The sequence below is a fragment of the Microcebus murinus genome, chromosome 11 (assembly GCF_040939455.1).
Source record: "Microcebus murinus isolate Inina chromosome 11, M.murinus_Inina_mat1.0, whole genome shotgun sequence".
NCBI lineage: Eukaryota > Metazoa > Chordata > Mammalia > Primates > Cheirogaleidae > Microcebus > Microcebus murinus.
In genome coordinates this window covers 101,201,150-101,226,445 of record NC_134114.1, presented here as the reverse complement: position 1 = coordinate 101,226,445, position 25,296 = coordinate 101,201,150, and the positions used below count along the sequence as shown (strand labels likewise).

Sequence of the window (25,296 nt, the reverse complement as noted above, 5' to 3'; positions counted from 1 at the left end):
TGACACAGGTATACAGTGTGAGTTAATCAAATTGGGGTAATTTAGGTATCTACCATCTCAGGCATTTATCATTTCTTTGTGTTAGGAATATTGCAAACCCACTCTTTTACTTATTCTAAAGTATACCCTACCTTATTGTTGATTATAGTTACTTTGTTGTGCTATCAAATATTGTTAACCCTAATTATCTATCTGTAGTTTTGCACCCATTAATCATCTCCACTTTATTTCCCCTCCCTGCTACTCTTTCCAGCCTCTGATGACCTACATTCTACTCTCTGTCTGCATGAGATCAATTATTGTAATGTTTAGCTATTACTTTTGAGTGAGAACATCTGAGATTTATCTTTCTGTGAGTGGCTTATATTATTTAACATAATGTGCTTCAGTTTTATCTATGTTTTTGCAAATGGCAGTATGTTATTCTTTTTTGTGGCTATATAATTATCCATTGTGTATATGTACCACAATTTCTTTACCCATTCATCCATTGATGGACACTTAGGTTGATTCCATATCTTGGCTATTGTGAATAGTGATGCAATAAACACTGGATTATAGATATCTTTCCATATACTGAGTTCCCCTCCTTTGGATATGTACTCAGGAGTGGGTTTTTTTGGGTCATATAGTAGTTCTATTTTCAGTTTTATGAGAAACCTCCATATTGTTCTCCATTGTGATTGCACTAATTTACATTCCCATCAAGAGTGTATGAGGGTTCCCCTTTGTCAACATCATCACCTGCATTCCTTACCACCTGTAGTTTTGATAACAGCCATTTTAAATGGGGTTGAAAGGGTATCTCATTGTAGTTTTGATTTACATTTCTCTGATGATTTACGATTTTGAGCATTTTTTTCACATAACTGCTGCCCATTTTTGTGTCTCTTTTTGAAAAATGTCTATTTTGATACTATGCCCATTTTTAATCAGATTATTTAATTTTTTTCTTATTGAGTTGTTGGAGTTCCTTATATATTCTAATTACTAATCCCTGGCCAGATGTGTAATTTGTAAATATTTTCTACCATTCTGTGGGCTATCAATTGTGCTTATTGATTTTTTTTTCCTTTGCTGTCTGGAAGCTTTTTAGCATGATGTGTTCCTGTTTGTCCAATTTTGCTTTGATTGCCTGTGCTTTGGGGATACTATCCAAGATGTTGTTGCCCAGACCAATGTCCTGAATTGTTTCTCCAAAGTTTTATTTTAGTAGTTTCATAGTTTCAGGTCTTAGATTTAAATCATTAATCCATTTTAATTTGATTTTTGTATATAACAAGAGATATGGCTCTAGTTTCATTCTTCTACATATGGGTCTAATTTTCTTTTCTTTTTTTATTTTAGCATATTATGGGGGTACAAGTGTTAAGGTTACATATATTGCCCATACCCCCCTCCCCCCTCGAGTAAGAGCTTCAAGCATGTCCATTCCTATGGGTCTAATTTTCTAAGACCCTTTTATTGAAGAGACTGTTCTTACTCAACTCTATGTTCTTGGAATCATTGTCAAATATAATTTCACTATAGATGCGTGAATTTATTTCTGGGTTCTCTATGCTGTTCCATTGATCTATGTGTCTGTTTTTATACCAGTACCATGCTATTATTTTTACCATAGCTCTGTTGAAGTGAATATTTTAGGTTTCAGTTTTAGAGGCAAAGTCTGTATCCAGGATTCTGGATAAATGTTCATGTCTAGAAAAGGAATTCTTCTGGATTTAAATGCACCAAGTGCCAAATATATGAAGGATAGAAAACAAAAATTCCTGAGCCAAGGGCTGAACTCTTGGAAATAGGCTGGAGGTTATAGATCCCTGTCTTCTCCTAATATTATTTAATCCGTAATAATGGAAGTGGAGTTTTATCTTAGTAAATTTCAGCTGATACTTAAATTCTCTATGATTGTTATTCTGAAATTAATCTCCTCTACTTAAATGCAGACACTATTTTCAGAAAAATAAAAATATTGGTACAAAATCTCTGTTTGCAATTATAATTGAGACTATAATGCAAGATCAACTGCTGTACAGAAACCATGTGTCTAGGTGGCAATGAGTTGAATGTATATTTTCTCTAATGGTGGCTGATGTGCTTAAGTCTTACATGTGCTTAAGTACCTGTTTTTACAAAAAAACTCTGTTGTTAATTATGATGATGATATTGTTTTCTGTGCTAAAACAATGGAAGGCACATTTAACCACTTTAGTATGGCACTCACCGGCTGCGAAACCTTGCCCACAGCCGGCACTCACAGTCCGCAAGATAGTCCGTGCTGTGCATTCACCACTACTCGGTTTTGTTCGTGTGATGAGGCAAGCTTCAAAGCACTGAAAGCTTGTTTTACTTTACAGGCAGCTTTACTTGTAATGTAAATCAGAATAGGTAACACATACATATGTGTTTTCATTACGTTATTTTTAAATGTTCAGAATTTTATTTTGATAAATGAAAAATTAGAAAAGTCATATCATGGCTGTCTGCTACAGTCGCTGTGCGCCTTCATCTGTGGCTGTCGACTAGCCCAGGCTCTAGTGAGGCTCCTATGGAAGTGGTTAAGCTACTCATAATTAGCTACTCACATAATCAGGGAAACACAAGTTAAGAAAACCAAGCTGCCCCCTTCCTAGGCTGGTTCCCCAGCTGTAGCCTCGCACTCGGACGGTGGCCCTGCGGCTCCAGGTGCCACACAGATCGCGAGGCTGGCTCTGTCCCCGAGGGAGCAACAGGAAGGCGGGCGCTGGCTCCGTGGTGCCACTCACACCCCCGCCCCCAGCCTCCGGGACTCCTCAGCCTGAAGCGCCCAGCCCTGCCTCTGCGCCGGACTCTTGCTCGTGCGCCGCTGTGCTCAGTGCTCAGCTTGGCGCCCAGGGCCTCCGAGGCGGCGCCGCTCTGACGGCCGGCGGGCAGAGCGCGAGGGCGCAGGCGCGGCGTGGGAGGCCGCTGTGCTCAGTGCTCAGCTTGGCGCCCAGGGCCTCCGAGGCGGCGCCGCTCTGACGGCCGGCGGGCAGAGCGCGAGGGCGCAGGCGCGGCGTGGGAGGCCGCGTGTCCTGAGCGGTGACGCGGTGGCGCGGCCCGCGCCAGCGAGTGTGCGGGAGAGGGCGCCACTCGGAGTCCGGGAGGAGAGGTGCAGCTGGTCCGAGGGCTGAGGGCGGGAGCGCGGTGGCGGCTGCGAGGCGGCTGCGACCACGGGCTCCACGTCCCGCCGCCGGCGGTGCAGCCCAGCGCTTCGGGCCGCCGCCTCCCCGCCGCTGCAGAACCTCTCGGGCAGCGGCCGAAACTTTCTAGAGCGGGAAGCCAGCGCCCTAGTGGGCCTCAGGGACCGCTCGGTGGGAGCCCAGCCCTGCCCAGGGCCAGCCGCGAGCCTCGCCGCGGACCTGCGGGCGGCTTCAGAGCGCGGCGCCCAGACCGCAGGCTCTGGCTGCTGGGGCGCGACCCACGCCCTTCCTGGGGTGGCTGTGGGCAGTGCACGCATTTTGTGCAGAACAACGTGTCAAAACTGGCTCTTTGTTTCCCTAAGAGGGGGAACTAGCTTTGTGATTACATTTTTCCTTATTTATTTAAAAGTGGTAGAGTCTAATTACTGTATGATATACTCATGATTCTGTCAGTAAATATAAGCACATTTTTATCAGTTTTTGTCAGTTTAGTTAATGCTCTTGTTAGTTTCTATTTTTAAGGCAAATTTAAAATTCTATCTGAGGCCAGGCATGGTGGCTCAGGCCTGTAATCCTAGCACCCTGGGAGGCCTAAGCAGGTGGATCGCTCAAGGTCAGGAGTTCAAGACCAGCATGAGCAAGAGCGACCTGTCTCTACTAAAAATAGAAAGAAATTAGCTGGACAACTAAGAATATATAGGAAAAGTTAGCCGGGCATGCCTGTAGTTCCAGCTACTTGGGAGGCTGAGGCAGAAGGATCAGGAGTTTGAGGTTGCTGTGAGCTAGGCTGATGGCCTCTGGCACTCTAGCCGGGGCAACAAAGTGAGACTCTGTCTCAAAAAAAAGTCTAAAATTCTATCTGAAGTCATTAAAGTACCTACAGAAAAAGTTCAATGAGAGGAGGTGAATATTCTTTTTCCAAAGAAATTTGTATCTCTGGCTAAATATTTGTCCTCGTGTTATAGTTTATAAGTCATTTTATTACACTTTAGTTTCAGTAAAATAAAAATTTTAGAAAACTAGTAAAAATTTCCTATAGTCATTAAAATAGCTTTAAAAAAGTCTATTGCAGTGGAGATATGCCAATCTTTAGAATTTTTAGATATTCTCGTGTTTAAAATTGAAGACTTGCTTGAAAAATTCATGTCATAACAGTTCTGTTATTTTTAAATGTCTTTCTTTACTCTGGGGAAAAAAACAACAGCAAACAAACCAAAAACAATGCACTAATCATTGCACCCTAGCAGCCTGGAGAGCTAGCTAAAACACCCTTTGAAGATTAAATTTTAATGAAATAGACCTTAAATGAATACAAAAGAATAAGCCCTTTCATTTTTATCTCCACCTTTACAAATCTTACTGTAAAAGTGTTCAGAAATCAAAACCTATTTGTTAGGACTGTATTCAGTCAAGGGTTTTAAGAACTAAAATGTGTGTGTGTGTGTGTGTGTGTGTGTGTGTGTGTGTGTGTAGTGTAAAATGTATGTATACCATGACAGTTGGCACTTTTTCTATGCCAATGGTCCAATGTAACTTGCAGAAGATATTTAAATAGATATTTAAATACAAAATTAAGTGCAAATACCCCCTGAACGACCCACGTCCCAGTTCTGAATGAAAGATCTAATTGAAAGCAGCTAGAGCTCTAGACCTGTCACTCTGGCCTTATTCAACCTCACATTTGATCAAATCTCCTGTTGCTCACCTGCAGGACGCAGGGTTTGGAGCCTTTATCCAATCTCTAGAGTGAGAACTGTCCAATTGGGGGGCAGCCAGAGAGAAGGGGCACGACCTTCACTATCTCATGAGGCCTTTGTCTCTGTGCTGCCAAGCTCCCTCTGGTCTCTGCAGAGTCCCGTTTAGGGGTCCAGCCACCCAAGACGTGGCAGAGGGGCTGGTTGGAACAGGCTGAACCAGCTGTGGTGCGTCATTAAACCCCCCGCACCCTCCCTCCCGGTCAGCTTTGGAATCTGCAGAGCTGGCGCAGTTGGACCCTCAGTACCCTCTGGCTGCAGAGTGGGGCTGGGTCTCTGCCACCCAAGCACAGTCTTTCTCACCAACCCTGGGCCCTCTGAGTAGCTCTACACCCACAGCCTCGCATCTCCCCCAGATTATGCAGTGACGATGGGAGGGTCATCAGAGGAAGATCCTGACTCAGTGGAAGAGGTTTAGGCATGCGACAAGCTGTGGTCCATTAGACTCCTTGTCCCTCCTTTCTCTTTTCAAAAATAAACTGAGATATCAATAAAATGTTAAAGAGTTATTTGGGCAAACAGCAATGCATAAATATGGAGGCTTCTAGCCTTCATTTGTGTTTTGGGGTCCACTGGAGAGGCTTGAAAGAAAGGCTTGTATAAGATGCATGAAGAAGCAAAAAAATTAAATACTTGATTGGATACAAAGGCACCTCTTTTGGACTATCCAGGTGAAATTTCCTGGTTCTGTAATCAGAAGATAATTTGCAGTTTGTTGTTGGTTAAGCCTAAATTTTGTTTCCAAGTTAATGTTGGGATGTGGAAAATGATTCTTCAAAAATATGGTGCTTAGGGACATTGAGGGCTTTTGAAAACTGGAAAGCCTCATAAATAAGCCTCAGAATCAAGGTCCCTCTAACCTTGTTTTGTTGCCTCCAGCCCAAGTGCAGGAAAAGAATCTGACATGTTCTTATCTTACAAAAAAGGCTTCTTACCAAAAGAAACACAATTGCCTTCTCTCCCTTTTCTGTGACCTCATTATCTAGTGCAGAAAAGGAGACAGAAGAATGCAACCACTCTGGGATGGCCTTTACACAACATAATGCCTTTCTCTGGGGCTCATTCAGATTCCAAAGACAATACTTTACCAGTTAATTTCTGTCTCACTGGTTCATTCGTTTTTTTCCTACTAATCATTTACTGTCCTTCAAAAAAATTGTACATTTCCCATCTCCTCTCTCCCTTATGAAAAAGAGGATATTTAAGCTTCTGTACTCCATTAGGAGATTGGAGTAATTAATCTGTCAATCCCCTACCACACACATTAATACATTTGTATGCCTTTTCTGTTATTAATTTGCCTTTTTTTCAGCTAATTTAATTATTTTAATACTCCTCAGGGGGACTGATTTTTTTTGTTCATTTCCCAAATATATGGCAAATAGGATCTCGAATCCACTGCTTGGTTTCAACAGCCTAACTCATCTATGATTGCAGTAAAATCTTGTTTCTAGTTTTTTTTCCACCTTTCCAATGCCAACTTCTCCTGCAATTCACATTGTCAATTGTTTTTCCTTTATTATACATTTAAACAAATGTAGTGCTTTAATTATTATTTCTTTGCACAACAGTGGGTGGCTTTTTTAAAATATTTGTTTTCTGTTTCTGAACATTTCACATGAGAGGAAAGCAGACAATAATCCCCTTATGCTCTGCCATAACAAATTCTTTTTGCTTTTCCTACTTTTATCTTCCCTAGGCACACATACTTTACCAGAATATCTGTAGGTTGAGGTTTCCCTTTGGCAACTTTACTAGGTAATATTTCCTCAGTCATCCTCCTCTCTTTTCCTGGTCCTGGTTTTACAACTGTCTGGGGATAACCCAAAATGTCCACAGCAGCCAGATGTCTCCTGGAATGTCTAATGAATATCAGCTCCTGGGTGATCTCTTCCCAGAGGGCAGCATGATCTCTGGGAGTAGAGCCTCTGAGGGCAGCAGCTGGATGCCCTGGGGCTGAGGAGGCTTATGGTATACCATTCATCTAAAAAGTTAACCCCTTTAAATTTTAAGATTTTTCCTCCAACTTAAGTTTTCATTTTCTGGAGGCACATTGGTGGTCAGACAATCACATGCTAGTATTCAGGGGAAAATGCAGAAATGATTTCCATTCTCTGGTTTTGCTCAGATTTGTGAAGGGAGAAAAACTATCCCAAAGGACAAAGATAACTCACCCCCACAGGATGGTGTCAGAACATCCAAAGCAAAATATGGAGAGTTATCCTAGGGTTGGAAAGGATTTTGTTGTTAGTTATATTTTCCAAACACAGTGCAGAATTACCAGACATGATAAAAATATACAAGGTACCCACCAAGCTTCACCCCTAGAGAGGACTTTTCTTCTCAGGCTTCCAGTAACAACTTACAATTAAGCAAAAAAGTGCACACTGCCCCAAATCTGAAGATAAAATGGTCTTTCTGCCTATTTGTGACTCTATAATTTCTTCTAGAACAGTTCAACTAGATTTCTGAAAAAATAACTTTATGGGGTAGCAATCAGCCTTTTCAGCTCTGTCTATTAGTGCATCTATAGAACTGAAACTGAGTCAGAGGCCATGAAGCCTTGAAATACAGCCAGGACCATACATGGGCATTAAGTAGGTCTGAGAATCTCAACTGCCCTACTCTTTCTGAAATTCCCATGAATGTGCAGAGGGTATTAGCTGCTTCCCTGCTTCTCTGAAGCCTAAATCTGCTACTCCAATTTCTGAATCAAGGTCCTGGGGTTCTTTATGGTACATTAGAGCAGTCCTCTCTAAGGAAATCTCTCCTCCAGTTTTTCTCTCTTTACTGTAATACACATGAATTCAGAACCAGGTTGATTCAACCTACAATATTCACATAAGGGCCAGCCTCATTGGATTCACAAGACAGGGCAGACTTTGAGCTGAGTATGTACAGAAAACCCACGCGAAACATTTTCTGCATCTTGAAAAATAAGAAAGAGTGTGTGTGTGTGGGGGGAGAGCAAAAGAAAAAGCAAAGAACAAAGAGAGAAAGAAAGACTGAAAGAAATGGTGAAAGAAATAAAGAATAAAGAAAGAAATTAGTCAAAGATAAAACCATAAAAAGTGAAAATGAAAGGCAGTGCAAAAGAAAGAGTGAAAGAGAAAGACTGGAATAAATTAAAAAACATGAAAAGTAAGAGCAAAAGAGTGAAAGAAATCACAAAAATAGTGTTAAAGAAGGAAAAAACAAATGAAAGGGCAAAAGAAATACTAAAAGAGAAAAAGAAAGGGCAAGGGAAACACAGAAAAGCAGAAGAAAAAAAGAAAGAGTGATAAAAAATGAATTAATGAAAGAGACAAATAAAGAGTAAAAGAAACAGCAGAGGAAAGTAAGAAAGGAAAACAGAAAGAGTGAAAGAAAAAGTGAAAGAAAGCAAAAGATAAAAACAATGAATGTATTAAAGAAGAAAAGAGAAATAGAGCAAAAGAGTAATAAATAAGTGACAGAAAGAGTGAAGTAAAAAAGAAGGAAGCAGCCAAAAAAAGGATGAGTAAAATAAAAAAGAAAGGAAAGGGGAAAAAGAGCAAAAGAAAAAAGAGAAAAGAAAGTGAAGGAAAGAGCAGAAAAAGGGAAAAGAAAAAGGAAAGAAATAACAAAAGAAAATGTGAATGAACGAATGGGTTAAGGCTGGGCTCAGTGGCTTATGCCTGTAATCCTAGCACTCTGGGAGGCCCGAGGCGGGCGGATTGCTCAAGATCAGGAGTTCAAAACCAGCCTGAGCAAGAGCGAGACCCCGTCTCTACTAAAAGTAGAAAGAAATTAATTTGCCAAGTAAAAATATATAGAAAAAAATAGCCGGGCATGCCCGTAGTCCCAGCTATTCGGGATGCTGAGGCAGAAGGATTGCTTGAGCCCAGGAGTTTGAGGTTGCTGTAAGCTAGGCTGATGCCACAGCACTCTAGTCCAGGCAACAGAGTGAGACTCTGTCTCAAAAAAAAAAAAAAAAAAAGAGTTAAAAATAGAGAAAGAGAGAAATAGAAAGAAAGCAAAAAAAAAGAAACAGAGAAAAATGAAAAGAAATAAAGCACAGAAGAAAGAAAAAAAGGACTAATGATAGCAAGAGTTAAAGGGCAAAACAACAGTGAAAGAAAGAGCAAAAGAAGAAAGAAATAAAAAGCCATAAAATAAAATAAAAAGAAAGAGAGTAAGGTAAGACTGAAAGAAAGAATGAGTGAAAGACAAAAGAGAAAAGAAAGGAAAAAAGTAAACTAGAGATAGAGTGCAAAAGGGAAGTGAAAGAGAGAGAGCAAAAGTGGAAAGAAAAAGAAGAGTGAAAGAAAAATGGAATAGAAAAGAGAAATAGTGAAAGTAAGAGAAAAAGAAAAGAAAAAAGAGCAAAGGAGTAAAGAAGGAAAGGGCTAAAGAATGAAAGGGTGAAAGAACAAAAGAAGAAAAGAAATAGGAAAAGAAAGAACAAGCAAAACATAAAGAGCAAAAGAAAGCTAGAAAGAAAGAGCAAATGAAAGAGTGCAAGAAAGCAAAAGAATAGATATTGAAGAAAAGAGCAAAAGAACAGAGAAATAGTGAAAGAGTAAATGAGTAAGAAAACAAAAAAAAATCAAATAAAAAGAATGAGCAAAAGAACAAACAGCAAATAAAGTAAAAGAGTAAAAGAAAGAGAAAGAAAGGAATAAAGAAAGCCATGGAAAGAAAGAGCGAAAAAAAGTAAAAGAATATAAGAGCCACAAAAGAAAAAATTGTGAAGAGGTAGAAGAAAAAAAGAGCAAAAGATAGAGTGCATTAATTGTCATTATATTATTTCTAATTTTGAACATCATATATATTATTCATAAATGGACATTATCTTATATACAAGGTTAAATACAAACGTCTTCCAGGAAGGGCCAGTTCCCAGTGCAGACAGGAAGCCCTGGTTGCAGCCCTGAATGTGTGGGATCCCATTGTTGTAAATTAACGGATTAAGGGGACTCGGACACCAGGAACCAATTACCAAATTTTATTATAGCCTGTGTGCAGGGGCTGTTATTTTTTTATGTAAGGAGGGAGAAGAGGCCTTGAGTAAAATATATTTAGGGTTTTATACCCTAGAAGCGGGCAGCTGTGCAAGCCGAGCGGGCATACAGAAGCGGAACTTGGCGGTTAGCTTTTTTGAGAAATACACCTGTTGGTACTGGGGACTTTTTAGAGCACAACCCTTTTTTCCTCCCCCCTCCCTCAGTCCTCCACCCAGCTTTCTTTAGACAGTTTTTTACCGTTAGCAATGTTGCAACACCTGTCACTCAGGGCCCAAAAGGGTGGGGCTTGGGACCCTATCCAATGTGGGAACAGTCCAATCCCGCGTGCAGCGGAAGAGGAGCGGGTCTTCCATGATCCCGAGGGGGCTTTGTCTTTGGCGCCAGCCGGACTCGTCTGTGTTCGCTGCTCTTCTCCATTGCTGAGTCTGGGCCGCCTGGGTGGCTCTGCTGCGGACTCTGTCGTCCCATGGTGTGCAGGTACGGGATGATCTGTGTAGAGGATGGCAGGGCACTCCAGAAGCCAGGAACTGGTGAGTGTGTGGGCCACGTGTCCTGACGGATTGGGGGTAGTTGGAACGCGCTGAAACTGGCTGTGGGGGACCCAGGTTTCCCAGCCGGTGGTCAGCTGTATTGTCTGTAGATCTGAGTCCCCACTGGTACAGCTCGGCCCTCAGTCCCCTTCAGCTGCGGGGTAGGGCTAGGCTGGCAGCCAGGACCCCAGGCATCCTGTCCCATCCTCTGAGGGCAACTCTGCACCTGCAGCCCCAAGTCTTCCACATTGTGGTGACAAAGGAAGGGTCATTAGGAGAAGATGCTCACTCCACGTGCGGGGCTTGTGCATAGAGGAGGCTGTGGTCTGTGAGGTCTCCAGTCCTGTATCCTGCTAAAAATTATACTAAGGGTTAAAGCATTTGAAGAGTTTGTTAGCGCAAATAGCAATTTATGAATCCAGAAGCACCCAGACATGGTTCGTAGTTTGGGGTCTAGTGGAAGGCTTGAAGGAAAGGTTTTTATAAGGTGCATAAAGAAGCAAATGTTTAGTTTTTTTTGTTGTTGATGGACTATCACGGTGGCTATTTTCTGGTTACATAATCAGAGGTTAATTGGTGCTTTATTGTTGGTTAAGCCCAAATTTTTATTCTCACTAAGTTAGTAATTTACAAAAAAAATGCATTTGACTTATAGTTCTGTGTTCTTAGGTGAGAACCCAGGGCACTAGAGTCACTTCAATCTAATTTCACATGAGAGGAATTTAGAAAATGTTCACCTGACACTCCTCTGTAAAATGTCTTTCTGTCTCTCTTTTTATCTTTCGTAGGCACAGACATCTTACCATTGTCTTTACGTTGAGTTTCTTTTGTGGAAACTTTACGAGGTGATGTGTCCTCAGCCACCCTCCTGTCTTTTTCTTGTCATGGGTTTCACACCTATCTGAGGATGACCCAGGATGCCCACAGCAGCCATGCCTCCTGCAGTGTCTGGTGGATGTCAGTGTGAGTCGTCTCTCTCCAGAGGACGGCCTGGGGGATGGGCTGGAGCCTCTGGGGAGCAGCTTGTCGGTTGCGCTGGGGCTGAGAGGAGTCTTATGATGCATCTTTTATCTAAAAAGCTAACCCCTTGAGACATTTATGATTTTCCTCCCCCAACTCCAGTTTCCATTTCTTGGAGACATTGGTCAGCCAATCCGTTGCTGGTTTTGAGGGGAAAACACAGAAATATTTCCCGTTCTTTCGATCTCCTCACACTCATAAGGGGAGAAAAAGCATCTCCAAGGACAAGGAAAACCTTCCATAGTGAGGTGGCACAAGAACTTGAGAAGCAATTTGCATTTTAGGCACTCAGTGTGGTGCAGGAATCGTTCAGTGGCTCTGGGGAGGATGGTCTTTGAGCACCATGGTGAGCAGGATGGGAGTGGGAGCGTGTCCCAAGTGGTAGGATGGCCTGACTTGACACTTGAGTTAGACATATTCCTGTCACCACTGCTCCTCACCTTGAGTTTCTCACCTTGAAAAGATTTGTTCACTCATGTCAACTTGTTTTTTATTAACAATAAAATTAATATTAGCAGTCAATCTTGAAAGATAAGAAAATACCTTCTAATAGGCAAGAAGAGGTAGATTTCAGAAGAAAAAAACTAGTCATATATTCCATTTGTTAAAAATTATTATTTACCCATTTTTTCCCTAGAGCAAGTATAGTAAGTTTCTCAGGTCTGGTTTTATTTTACTTTATTTTTGACAGAGTTTTAATCTTTCACACAAGCTAGAGAGTACAGTAGCATGATCATTGCTCACTGCAACATTCAATGCTGGGGCTCAAGCCATCTTTCTGCCTCAGGCTCCTGAGAAGATAAAACTACAGGCATGTGCCTCCATTCTGGCTAATTTTAACATTGTTTTTGTAGAGACTGGTCTCACTATGTTGCCCAGGCTTGTGTCAAGCTTCAGGCCTCAGGCAATTCTCCTACCTTGAGCTCCCTAACTGCTAGGTTAGCAGCATCTCTCATTTAGAGATACCTCTTACTTGGAAATAATTTTCAACGAGATTTCAGGACTTAGCTTTAGGAGTGCTACCCAGGGAAGGAAATAGAAAGCAAATTAAAACCACAGTGTGATATCAGTATGCAATGGCTAAAATTTTTTAAAAAGGCAATATCAAGTGTTGGTGAGCAACTGGAACTTTCATATTCTGTTGTACATGTAAACTGTTACAATAATTTTCAAAACCCTTCAGTAATATCTCCTAAAAGTAGACATATACATTCTCTATGATCTAACACTTCCACTCTTAGGCATCTACATGTATGTCTGCATATATTCATAGTGGAAAATAATGTCCACAGCAGCATTATTTGGTATTTTTTTCAAACTGGAAACAACACAAATGTACATTAGTTATAAAGTTCAGTAAAATGTGATTATGACTGTTTATATACAAATATAGTCTAATATACAGAAAAATAATAAAATATGATATTATGTATATAACATACATAATGAATAGTATAAAAATTAAACTACAGCCGCATCCAAAAATAAGCATGAGACTAACAAACATAAAAAATTATTCTGACATAAAAAGTACATTTTATATGACTCAATTTAAATAAAAAAATGATTCAGAATTAGAATATAATTTTTACCTTTGGGGAAGAAAGAGCCGTGACTTGGGATGGAAACCTTTAGGGGCTCCTGGAGGATTGGTAATTTACTAGTTATTGTGTTACTGGGTGTGTTTGCTTTAGAAACTTTATTGAGCTATTCACTTAGCATTTCCATAATTTTAGGCTTGTGTGCTTTGTTTCAACACACAAATCCAAACTCTGGGATCTAGAAATTTTATTTTTCTGGTTAGTCCCAAAGCCAGTAGGCATAGGGGTTTGTTCTAGACAAGACTCTGAAATTATAGAGGTTAGATTCATTTTCTGGATCTCACCATTTCCTATCTCAGAGATCTTGGTCAAATTACAAACTCTCTGAGATTCAATATTTTTTATCTGTAAAATCAGTTAATTATGATTTCTTTTTCATAGTGATTGAGGGGATTAAATCCTTGCAATAAGTATTTTCAGTTTCCATGGATATTTCATTTGACCAAAAACTTGTGATATAAAACACCCTTAAGATCCCCTTATGTAGAAAATGCAGAACAGAAAGGATGGAAGGAGATAGAATGGATCATCCTTTAAAGGAAAATAAAATGACACACGAACATTTCTATAGTTTTTCTCCTGTAAATATTCTCTGAATTATTCTTAAGAATATATACGTAAAAAGAGGGTGAATTATTTAGAGGAAGAAAGGGAAGATGGACAGAAATCACCAGTGATGGCTCTGCCTTTATTGTTAAAATATTCAGTTGAGTCATATGCGAAGAATCAGATGAACTGGGAGCTTGAGGAAAGAATTTTGCAACAGCTTTGGCGATATTGTTAGGGAATCCATAAGGGTTGAGAAATATTATTGAGGAATTAATGAAAAGTGGCTCATAAGATCATTATTTTATTATATCACCGATATTAAAGACAGAAACGGAATTTGCAGGGTTTTGCCCTAAAGGAATGTGTGAACTCAATGGTTCCCTTGTCAGAGGCTGCTGTCAAGGGAGGGCTCTCATGGCTCCGGTGGGGATGTTTTCCAGGAAGGCTTCCTGGTATCTGAGAAACTGTGCACCTCCCTGTTTCCTTGAAAGACGAGGCAGGATAAATATGGCCCACAGGATGGGAGCCAGAGACAATGAGTGCCCTTTGCCCAGAGATGCGCCCCTGTGGTTATAAACAACCTGTTTCATAGAAAACAGGCTTCCTACTCTCTGTTGACTGTCTGATAACTAAATCAAAGACATATAGGGTCACTATACCTCTTTTGTTATACCTTTGTTAATTGATAACTACCTCTTAGAACTTAGAGGTTTGTCCCTGAAAGACTTTGTACCTGTTTGTTCACCTGGATAGATTAAAACTTGTTAGAAGCCCTTTGAGAGGACTTTTGACCCTAACCCACTATCTGTGTAATCCTGTTCTATAGCAAATGCATTCCCTAATATGCAAATATGTTACCCTGACAACTGGTAATTGATATCTGTGATTATAAAAAACTGTGTGAATCTAACCATATTGCTGGACATTCATGGGGATATATCTAGTCTCCTGAGTAACCCTGCTGTGATTATTCTGATCTTTTTATATAAAACTATAAACTATACCTTAGACGCCGTGTATTCTTTTATCCTCTCTATTTCCTATCAATTTCCTTATCCTCTGTGGCGACCCCTATCTAAGGGACCTGGCTTTGTGGGGAGAAGCAGTTGATCTCCTTATGGCCCTGCCTCAACTTTCCCCTGCACATAAGATCTGAATTCAGGAAAGAAAATCATTTTAATTGCTATATTTCAATGTCCTGTCAAATTCTGTTTATCTGAACAAAGTGGTTTCAAATCATAGTCCCCTGACCAGCAGGAAAAACATTGCCTGGGAATTTGTTAGAAATGCAAATTCTGGGGTCCTACCTAAGACCTGATAGATTAGAAACTCTTAAGTATGGGCACCAGCAATCAGAGTTTTAATAACAAGTGGTTCTGACACATACTAAAATTTGAGAATCACTGGTCCAAAATACTGGCTGTGCTTTCGGACTGGACTTTTTCTATACTGTGACTTTATTTGTAAGCAACCATGGGATATGGACCAGTCCCTTCTTCCCTTGTCTTCCTCTGTACCCCAATACAGGGATCTATCCAGAGGCCGACTTCTGATTAATGGAACCTCTGATCAGTGGAACCTCCTAGAAGGCTTGAGTGCACTGGGAGTTGAAACTCTCACTTCCAACTTGGAGATGGAGACCCCCCAATTGTGACCACCTTATAGGAGCTTATCTTCTCTTCTTTCTCTTATTCCTGGGGAGAGCCTGTAATCTGCTTTGTTATGCTGCTGTTCACCCATGCTTTCATTGTTGTTGTTGAAAACCTGGTCATCATCTGTTGGGGAAATATGATTGAGAAATTAATGAGATGTAGCTCTTAAGATCATTATTTTATTGTATCGCCCAATATTGCTATATTAAAGACAGAAACAGGAGTTTGAAGGTTTTGCCATGATGGAATATGTGAGCTCATTGGTGCTCTAATCAGAGGCTGCCTTGGGAGAGCTCTCAAATCTCCGATAGGGATGTTTTCCAGGAAGGCTTCCTGGTATCTCAAAATCTGTGAGCTTCCTTGCTTCTTGAAAGGCAAGGCAGGGTAAATACGGCCCACAGGATGGGAGCCAGAGACAATGAGTGCACTTTGCCCAGAGATGCGCCCCTGTGGTTATAAACAACCTGTTTTGTAGAGATGAGTTTCCTGCTCTCTCCTGACTGTCTGCCTTTAAGTCCACAAAACTAAATCAAAGAAATATAGGGTCACTATACCTCGTTTGTTATATCTTTGTTAATTGATAACTACCTCTTAGAACTTAGAAGTTAGTCCCTGAAAGACTTCGTACCTGTTTGTTCACCTGGATAGATTAGAATCTGTTAGAAGCCCTTTGAGAGGACTTTTGACCCTAACTCACTACCTGTGTAATCCTGTTACTATAGCAACTGCATTCCCTGATACGTAAATGTGTCACTGTGGCAACTGGTAATTGATATCTGGTTATAAAAGCCTATGTGAGTCTAACCATATTGCTGGACATTCATGGGGATATGTCCAGTCTCCTGAGTAACCCTGCTGTGATTATTCTGATCTTTTTATATAAAACTGTAAACTATACCTTAGACGCTGTGTATTCTTTTATTCTATTTCCTATCAATTTCCTTATCCTCCGTCTAAGGGACCTGGCTTTGTGGAGAGAAGCAGCTGATCTCCTTGCGGGCCTGCCTCGCTTTCCCCACAGTCGTCACAGTGGTCCGTCTGAATACTCACCTCCACACTCCTATGTCCTTCTCTATTAGTGTGCTTTCTTTTCTGGAGATCTGGTTTACCACAGCAACCATCTCGAAGATGCTGTCAGGCCTGCTTAGTGAAAGGAAGAGCATTTCCTTACATGGTTGTTTCCTGCACATGTATTTCTTCCATTCCACAGGCACCAGTGAGATGTGTTTCTTGACAGCTATGGCCTGTGATCGCTACCTGGCCATCTGCAGCCCTCTTCAGTATCCAACTCTCATGACCCCCAAGCTGTGTGCCCAGCTGACTTTAAGTTGCTGTGTTTGTGGCCTTATCACACCCCTCCCTGAGATTTCCTTGCCATGTTGTGGCTCAAACCACCTTAAGCACATCTTCTGCACTTCCTGTCAGTGCTGCACCTGGCTTGCGCAGACACACGCCATGGTCATGATTCAGACTGTTGGCGTTGTCTGTACAGTGGAGAGTGTCACAGCTGCGATGCTCACTGTCACGTCCTGCACTGGTGTCGTGGCTGTGATTCTGCTCTGTCCCGACCCGCGGGACCTTCTGTTACTCGCGGGGGCGAGGGGACCGTGCCTGAAAGAGATGAGCGAGAGAAAGAAACGAGACCAAGCAAAGGGTTGTCAAGGTCTACTTTACTTGGATTTTTAGTAGGTTTTATATACAGAAAACAAGGAAGTAGAAACAGAAAAATAGAGTGGGGGGATGATGAGGCTTGGGTGTGGGCTAATCAGCCCCAATCAGCATCTCAATGGCACCGAAAGCTGTAATGCATTCTTCTCGGAACTATAGCTGGAGGGCTGGGTGCTATTTTCATCTTAGGCTATTTTTCCTGCGTAGGACAAGTCAGGACAAGTCAGGACAAGTCGTTGGAATGTGGAGGGTCTTAGTCTCCAACACTGCTCGTGCGTTCAGTCAAAGGCTGCCGCAGAGCATTTTCAACATGCATCTCCCACCTCACTGTTCCTTTGCTCTTGTTTGGTAATGTGGCTCTCATGTACCTGCTTCCTCTGCCACCGACTCCGTGTTCTGGGACATAGCCGGTGCCTACGCTTTGCAGTTTTGTCCCCCTTCTTCAATCCCATTATTGATAGCCTGAGGAATTAAGAGATAAAAGAAGCTATAAAAAAATCACGTGGGTCAAGCTAAAATCTCTTTTCATTAGACCAGGAACCTCCAGTAAGAGCTCTTAGTTGGGAGTCTACATACAGTGGTTGCTGATTTCTCTTCATCCTCAGAAATCTGTGTTTTTCCATCAGCATTTTACTGAAACTGGTCTCCCAAAGGTCACCAATAAACAAAATTCACTAATAGTTGAAGTCAATAGCTTCCTTTCAATCTTTATCAAATTTGAAATATTTTTGAGTTAATTAAACTTTTTATCACTCAAGTTATTGGAGGTAAATTCATTTTGTTGAAATAATCTACATAAACTTAATTTTAATACAATCAAAACATTTATTTGGAATACATGGTAATTTCAAAATTATCTTTATAAGTCTAAGTTTTCTTCACAGTGTCTCCAGTATATATATTTGAAGAATGACTCAAATTCCTAAATTGAGTATTCAAATATTGATCAATAAGCAATCTAAGTAATTCATTAGATAATCAATTTTTTCTTGATAAATAAAAAACTAGTCTTTATATTCACTGTGATTAAATGCATTGTACATATATTTTTTTATTTTTATTTCGGCATATTATGGGGGTACAGATTTTAAGGTTTCAATAAATGCCCATTCCCCCCCTCCCCCCACAAGTCTGAGTCTCCAGCATGACCATCCCCCAGATGGTGCACATCTCACTCATTATATATGTATATACCCGTCCCCTCCCCCCTCCCACCTGCCCAATAACCTATTACTGTAGTACCTATGTGTCCACTTAGGTGCTGCTCAGTTAATACCAATTTGCTGGTGAGTATATGTGGTGCTTGTTTTTCCATTCTTGGGACACTTCACTTAGTAGTATGGGTTCCAGCTCTAACCAGGAAAATATAAGATGTGCTATATCACCATTGTTTCTTAGAGCTGAATAGTACTCCATGGTATACATATACCACATTTTATTAATCCATTCTTGGATTGATGGGCACTTGGGCTGTTTCCACAGCCTTGCAATTATGAATTGTGCTGCTATAAACATTCGAGTGCAGGTGGCATTTTTGTAGAGTGTCATTGGATCTTTTGGGTAGATGCCCAGCAATGGGATTGCTGGATCAAATGGTAGATTCACTTGTATCGCTTTAAGGTATCTCCATATTGCTTTCCACAGAGGTTGAACTAATTTGAAGTCCCACAAGCAGTGTAGGAGTGTTCCTCTCTCTCCACATCCACGCCAGCATTTGTTATTTGGAGACTTTTTGATAAAGGCCATTCTCACTGGAGTTAAGTGATATCTCATTGTAGTTTTGATTTGCATTTCCCTGATTATTAGAGATGATGAGCATTTTTTCATATGTTTGTTGGCCAATCTTCTGTCTTCTTTAGAAAAGTTTCTGTTCAAGTCCTTTGCCCACTTTTTAATGGGGTTATTTGATTTTTTCTTACTGATTTTCGTGAGTTCTAAGTATATTCTAGTTATCAGCCCTTTATCGGATGCATAGGATGCAAAAATTTTCTCCCATTCTATAGGTTGTCTGTTTACTTTCATGACTATTTCTTTGGCTGTGCAGAAGCTTTTTAGTTTCATCATGTCCCATTTATTTATTTTTGTTGCTGCTTTGATTGCCTTTGGGGACTTCTTCATAAACTCTTTGCCTAGGCCGATGTCTAGGAGAATGTTTACAACATTTTCCTCTAGAATTCTAATAGTTTCATACCTTAGGTTTAAGTCTGTTATCCAGCGTGAGTTGATTTTTTCAAACATGCTTATTCAGTTCTACAATGTCTTGCTCTTTCCAAATCACTTGTATTTCCTATTTGACCCATTGTATTGGTTTGAGCATCTTAAGCATATTTATCATATTTGGTTTATGTGATGTCTAATTTCTTCTGACCATTTAGACTGGTAGCTGATTGTCTTGTGTACTTCATAATTTACAATTGCTTCTCACATTGGGAGATCTTGCATTTGGAATAAATTCAGTCAGTACGTTTTTATTTCAAAAGGGCAAAGTGGACAATCCACAAAGGTTTGAGTTTCCTGTGATCAAGCAGTACCTGAGGGGAGCAGTGGCTTCTCAGTTTGATCACTCATATGGATCCTTCTTTTAGTTTACTTCTTGAACTGGGAAGTTTCCATATTTTCCTATCATTTCTATTAGAAGTTTTCAGGATTTTTATAACTTTTGAGGATTTTTACTTGTCTACATTAAATACCATTGGGGTATGCACTTTTTGTTTCGAAATATTGAATACCCACATGCATACATGAGTAAAATATTTCATGTAAATATTTTGTGGCAGAACAGTGTCTTATAGCACTATAGAGTAACCATAATTAATAATTTATTGTCTATTTCAAAATAACTGAAGAAGTGCATTTGGAATATTCCCAACATGAAGAAATAATGGTTGAGGTAATGGATATTCCCATTACCCTTATTTGATCAGTTTGCATTATATTCTTATATCAAAATATCACATGTACCCCATAAACATGTACAATTATGTATACATAAAAATAAAAAAGCAATTAAAAATAATATTCCAATTTTCTTTATTTAGAATACCATCACCAATATATCCATACAGTAACATCATTTGTAGAGTATACATATTTTTAATACTGAAAAGTATGTTTATGCTTTATATATATTTCTTGAGTGATAATCTTCTAATAAATAACACTCATTTATGGGCAAAACAGATGTACTATTTTCCTGCAACATTAAGTTAGTTTTGGTAAGATTAATTCCATGAATTTAGGTCCTTTGGCCTTAGTCACAATGCTTTATCCTTCGTAATTTCCAGGTGCTATAAAAGTCATCTCAGTTTGGATTTTCAATTTACACCAGTAGTTATTTAAAATGATCTTAAAAGAAATTTTCATATGATTAAATATTACTTGTTGGTTGCACTCTAATTGACAAATTATATTGCCATTTCATAGTACCTAGAAAATATTACCTGCAGAAGTTCTGCTTTCATGAAGTTAATAATTATTTTAAGCCTAAAACTTTGAAATTTTTAATAATTTTCTCCAGTGTTTTAAAATTATTTCATCCTGTGTTTAGTGCTCAAAGTGACGTGCATTTGTCTACCTGATTAACTAGTCAAAATTTCCAATTAAGTTATTTAACAATCTTTATTTTATTTATTTTATACCAGAACAAATAATTTTTAAGATGATTTTAATGTAATCTAATAGGAATGTAAAGGTGTCAGTTTCTCAAATACATGAAACTTACATGACTTACATATTAAACATATTATTAAATATATACACATAAATGGCTTGAAATTGTGCCTAACACATCATATATATTAAGCATTATCCACTCTGATTCATCAGATTTTCATCTCTTGATAACATTCTTTATGTACTTTGTCATTTTGTATTTCTTGTTATTCAAATTTGTTTCTATCTTGAATAAATAGTGATGAAAAGAGATGTAGGTTCAGTCTGTCTTTTTGCTAATTATAGGCACAGTTCCTTAATTTGCTTTAGACTGTGTACCTCTTTTATTTCCTTCAATAAATATGAATATTAAACACAGCAGGTATGGTAATCTTTTTCCTCCTGCAAAGAAGACCCAGAGAAACTGGGCCTCATAGATTGCCAAAATCCTCATTTTCCCATATTATTTTTTAAGTTTTCTTCCATTTTAACCGGCATAAAAATCTAGAAACTTGGAATACTTTAATTTAGAAATAAATTCATTGACAATCTACAAATTATTTCAGTAAACCGAAAAAAAATAACATATATAAATAGACTGGTAACAGTTAAAAAGACTAAATTAATTTAAAATGTTTTCATAAATAAAAGCCCAGACACAGAAGGCTTCACTGGTGGGTTCTATCTAACATTTAATTAAAAAAAAAAGTAATGCTTGTCCTTCAAGTTCACTTCCAAAAATTAGAATAGGGAAAACTTACCAATTTATTCTGTGCAGCCAGTATTGTCCAGGTAATCAATGCCACAGAAACTCATCAGATGAAACTAAAGCTACAGACCAATATTATTTATGAATATAGACATAGAATTACCCCAAAATACAAACTTAATGTAGCAACATATAAAAATTATTGGACACCATCACAAAAAGGAGTTATCTCACAAATGCAAATTTGGTTTAACATCCAAAAATCAATCACTATAATACAGCATAATAATATATTAACCACTTCGGTATGAGCATCGACTATAGTTTACAGCCACAGATGAATGTGCATGGCAAAGTGTCAAATTTAGCCAACAGCCGTGATATGACTTTTCTAATTTTTCATTTATCAAAATAAAATTGTGAACATTTAAAAATAATGTAATGAAAGCATATATGTATATGCTACCTATTCTGATTTACATTACAAGTAAAGCTGCCTGTAAAGTAAAACAAGCTTTCAGTGCTTTAAAGCTTTCCTCATCACACAAGAGCAAAACGGATTCGTCGTCAATGCACAGCGCAAACTGTCGTGTGAACTATGAGTGCCAGCTGTGGGCAAGGTTTTGGGGCCAGTGAGCGCTGTACAGAAGTGGTTAAATGCTGTTCTTTGAGAACTGAAGCACTATGTACAATGTTTTGAGAAACACATATAAGAAACATTCAGTTCTTTTGAAAAGAACTTCCATATAGAAATGTTTATAGTGATTTAGACAAAAGAGATAGAAAGTGCCTTTCTTATATGCTTGTTCTTCTCTGAGAACTGAAGCACCATGTAGAGTGTTTTCAGAAACGCATATAAGAATCATTCAATACTTTTATAATGAACTTCCATATATAAATGTTTATAGTGACTTAGACAAAGGTGATAGAAAATGCCTTGTATATACGCTTGTTCTTTGAGAACTGAAGCAGTTTTTAGAGTGTTTTGAGAAACGCATATAAAAACATTCAGTTCTTTCATAAAGAACTTCCATATATAAATGTTTAGAATGATTTAGAGAAAGGAGATAGAAAGTGGCTTGCTTATAGGCTTATTCTTCTCTGAGAACTGAAGCACTGTGTAGAGTGTTTTGATAAACACCTATAAGAAACATTCAGTTCTTTCTTACGGAACTTCCATATACAAATGTTTACAGTCACTTAGACAAAGGGGATAGAAAGTGCCTTACTTAGAGGCTTGTTCTTCTCTGAGAACTGAGGAACTGTGTACAATGTTTTGACAAACGTATATAAGAAACATTCAATTCTTTCATAAAGAGCTTCCATATATAAATGTTTAAAGTGACTTAGAGAAAGGAGATAGAAAGTGCTTTGGATATTGCTTATGACTCAGTACTTTTGCCAATCATTTTAGTGAAGTTTTAAAAGTGTGTTCATGTGCATCTTTTGCTGATTATACAGGGTGTACCAACCAGTATATTTGATCATCTAATTAATGAATAAATTTATCTTGATGTTCCCACAATTTATTCCACCAATGTCTTATTTCTTCTTAGGGAATAGATATTGCTTCCTGTTTGATAAGCAGGTCTTGGGCAGAAAGTCCTATGTGCAAAAATATTATGTAGGTTTATTAGAAAAGACTTTGGGGCATGGTGGCTTATGCCTGCAGTCCTAGTGCTCTGAGAGGTTGAGGTTGGAGAATCCTTTGAGGTCAGGAGTTTGAGACCAACCTGAGCAAGACCTGTCTTTACTAAAAATAAAAATAATCAGCCAGATGTGGTGGCTCATGCCTGTAGTCACAGCTACTCTGGAGGCTGAGGCAGGAGGACCACTTGAGCTCAGGAATTTGAGGTTGTGGTAAGCTGTGATGATACCACTGCATGCTAGCAGGTGTGACAGAGCGAGACACTGTCTCAAACAAAACAAATAAAACAAAAAAACTTCAAAAAACTCAAGGGACATATTTTAGCAATAAATACAAGTTTTCTTTTGTCACCACCTCCTGGCCCACCCCTTGCATTATTTGCAAGGAAGTTCAGCTTTCAGTGGCTCACTAAATTGAGAGAACAAACTATGTATAGGTCAAAAAATAACAGTCAACAATTCTAATCAGATGACTTTGGGGTCAATTTTGATATAGGAAAAAAAAATAGATGTTCCTGTGTTTTGGTAAAGGAAGCCAGGATGTTCTTATCATTCATGGTTTGTTTAGGAATGCAAGGCTTTTAGGAATCTCAGTCTTTGTACACACTCTGTATGCAAACTTGCTTAGCAGAATGGTGGACAGAGTTAGGTGAAGGGGTAGAATGTCAGTTTTTCTTTCTCAGGTGGCTAAAATTAATTAAAGTTTGGAGAAAAGCATTGATTCTAATGATTTTTTATTTTATTTTTTCAGAGACAAGTCTTGCTGTGTTTCCAGGCTGTCCTGGAACTCCTAGGCTCAGGGAATCCTTCAGCCTTAGCCTCTCCAATAGCTGGGACTACAGGTGTATGCCACTTCACCTAGCTTGATTCTAACTATTCTATAAGTGTCCTATATAGACATGTGCACACACTCACACATCCTTGATTATGAGAATCTTATCATCTGTGGTAGACCTTGGAATGCTGTTAATCTCCAGGCTCAGAAGAGAAAGAGGAGCTGTTGGGGAAACCAGAAGATTGAGAGAAGCTCCTAGCTTCATCTATACCCCTATACACCTTTACACTCTTCTCCAAAAAAAAAAAAAAATGCACCATTCTTCCTTAGTTTTTCACGTCATCATTTCTTTTTAACTACATGAATTTCCATAAAAATGAAGATTCACTTGGGTTAATGAATATCATCATTAAAAATATGAAAAATCTGGAGGGTTAAATGACTTCTCAGTCATTTACAGTTGAGGTTAGTGAGTCTTTTTGTTTATTTCTGCTGAGCCTCATGGAGCTCAGCTCTCAGGATAATCTATCCAGCTACATCATATTTGTTTACTTGGATTATGTAAGAAATTCATGAATTAACACTCATTATAAAAAGTCACAATAATTTGGGTATATAAGGAGTGAAAATGCAATCCACTTATATATCTCCTTAATTTCTCCTCCCCCCCATAGGTCTATGCACACATACATGTTTTTCACTTAACAATATGTCTTGAAGATCTTTCCAGGCCAGTTTATCTATATTAGTTACAATTTAAACAAATCATCGCATAATATCATGTTGGGTGGAAATAAAAATAATTATAAGCTATAAGCTCAGCTTTGGTTAAAATGAGAGTAAAAAGAATCATAGTTTCCAAATCTCAAGGGTATTATAAGAAATCTTGAGGGATAAAAAAGAGGATGAAGCTATTTATCAGGTTAATTTCCAGAAGGAAGGAAAGGAAGATAAAGTATTTCTTACATTTGGCAATCCCAAGAATGTAATAGACAAGACTTGCAGCCAAAATTTCTTTAAGGTTAATTTTATGTGTTCTTCTCTTGCAAACATGAATGTAGTTTTTAAAAAAATTATAGTTTTGATATATTATACCAACTATTAAAGGTTATAACCTATACACTTAAGTAAATACGGAATAGACTTTTTATAGGAAATTGTAATTTGCTCTAAGAAATTGTATAATATTTATTCAGGAGATTAAAAATTTTCACTATCCTCCAGATAATTAATCCATTAGTATAATCTCACTCTTCTTCTTATAATTAACACACCGACATATAAATTTTGTAAATTCTTTTGCCAGGCAATGGAAAATAAGCTAGATTCAGAATTGTGGATAGCCTTTTTTTCTTGCTGGTTGACCAAGTTTTAAAAATTTGTGTCTCTGGAAGATTTATTTTCCAAAACAAAATACAAAATTTTATTCTTTAATAATAGTGTAAAAGTACCACAATCAACTTAATCACTCTTCTACTGATGAGCATTTAGGTTGATTTCTACATTTAACTATTATAACATCTTACAAAAAATATCTTTGTACACTTTCTTTTTTAAAGACTGAGTCTCACTCTGTTGCTCAAGCTGGAGTGTAGTG

At 38.7% G+C, this 25,296-nt stretch overlaps 1 pseudogene; it reads left to right on the top strand.

The window, feature by feature from the left end:
* Positions 1-10,381: 10,381 nt before the first annotated feature.
* Positions 10,382-17,477, top strand: LOC105862211 (olfactory receptor 6K2-like; annotated as a pseudogene).
* The last annotated feature ends 7,819 nt before the right edge of the window (positions 17,478-25,296 follow it).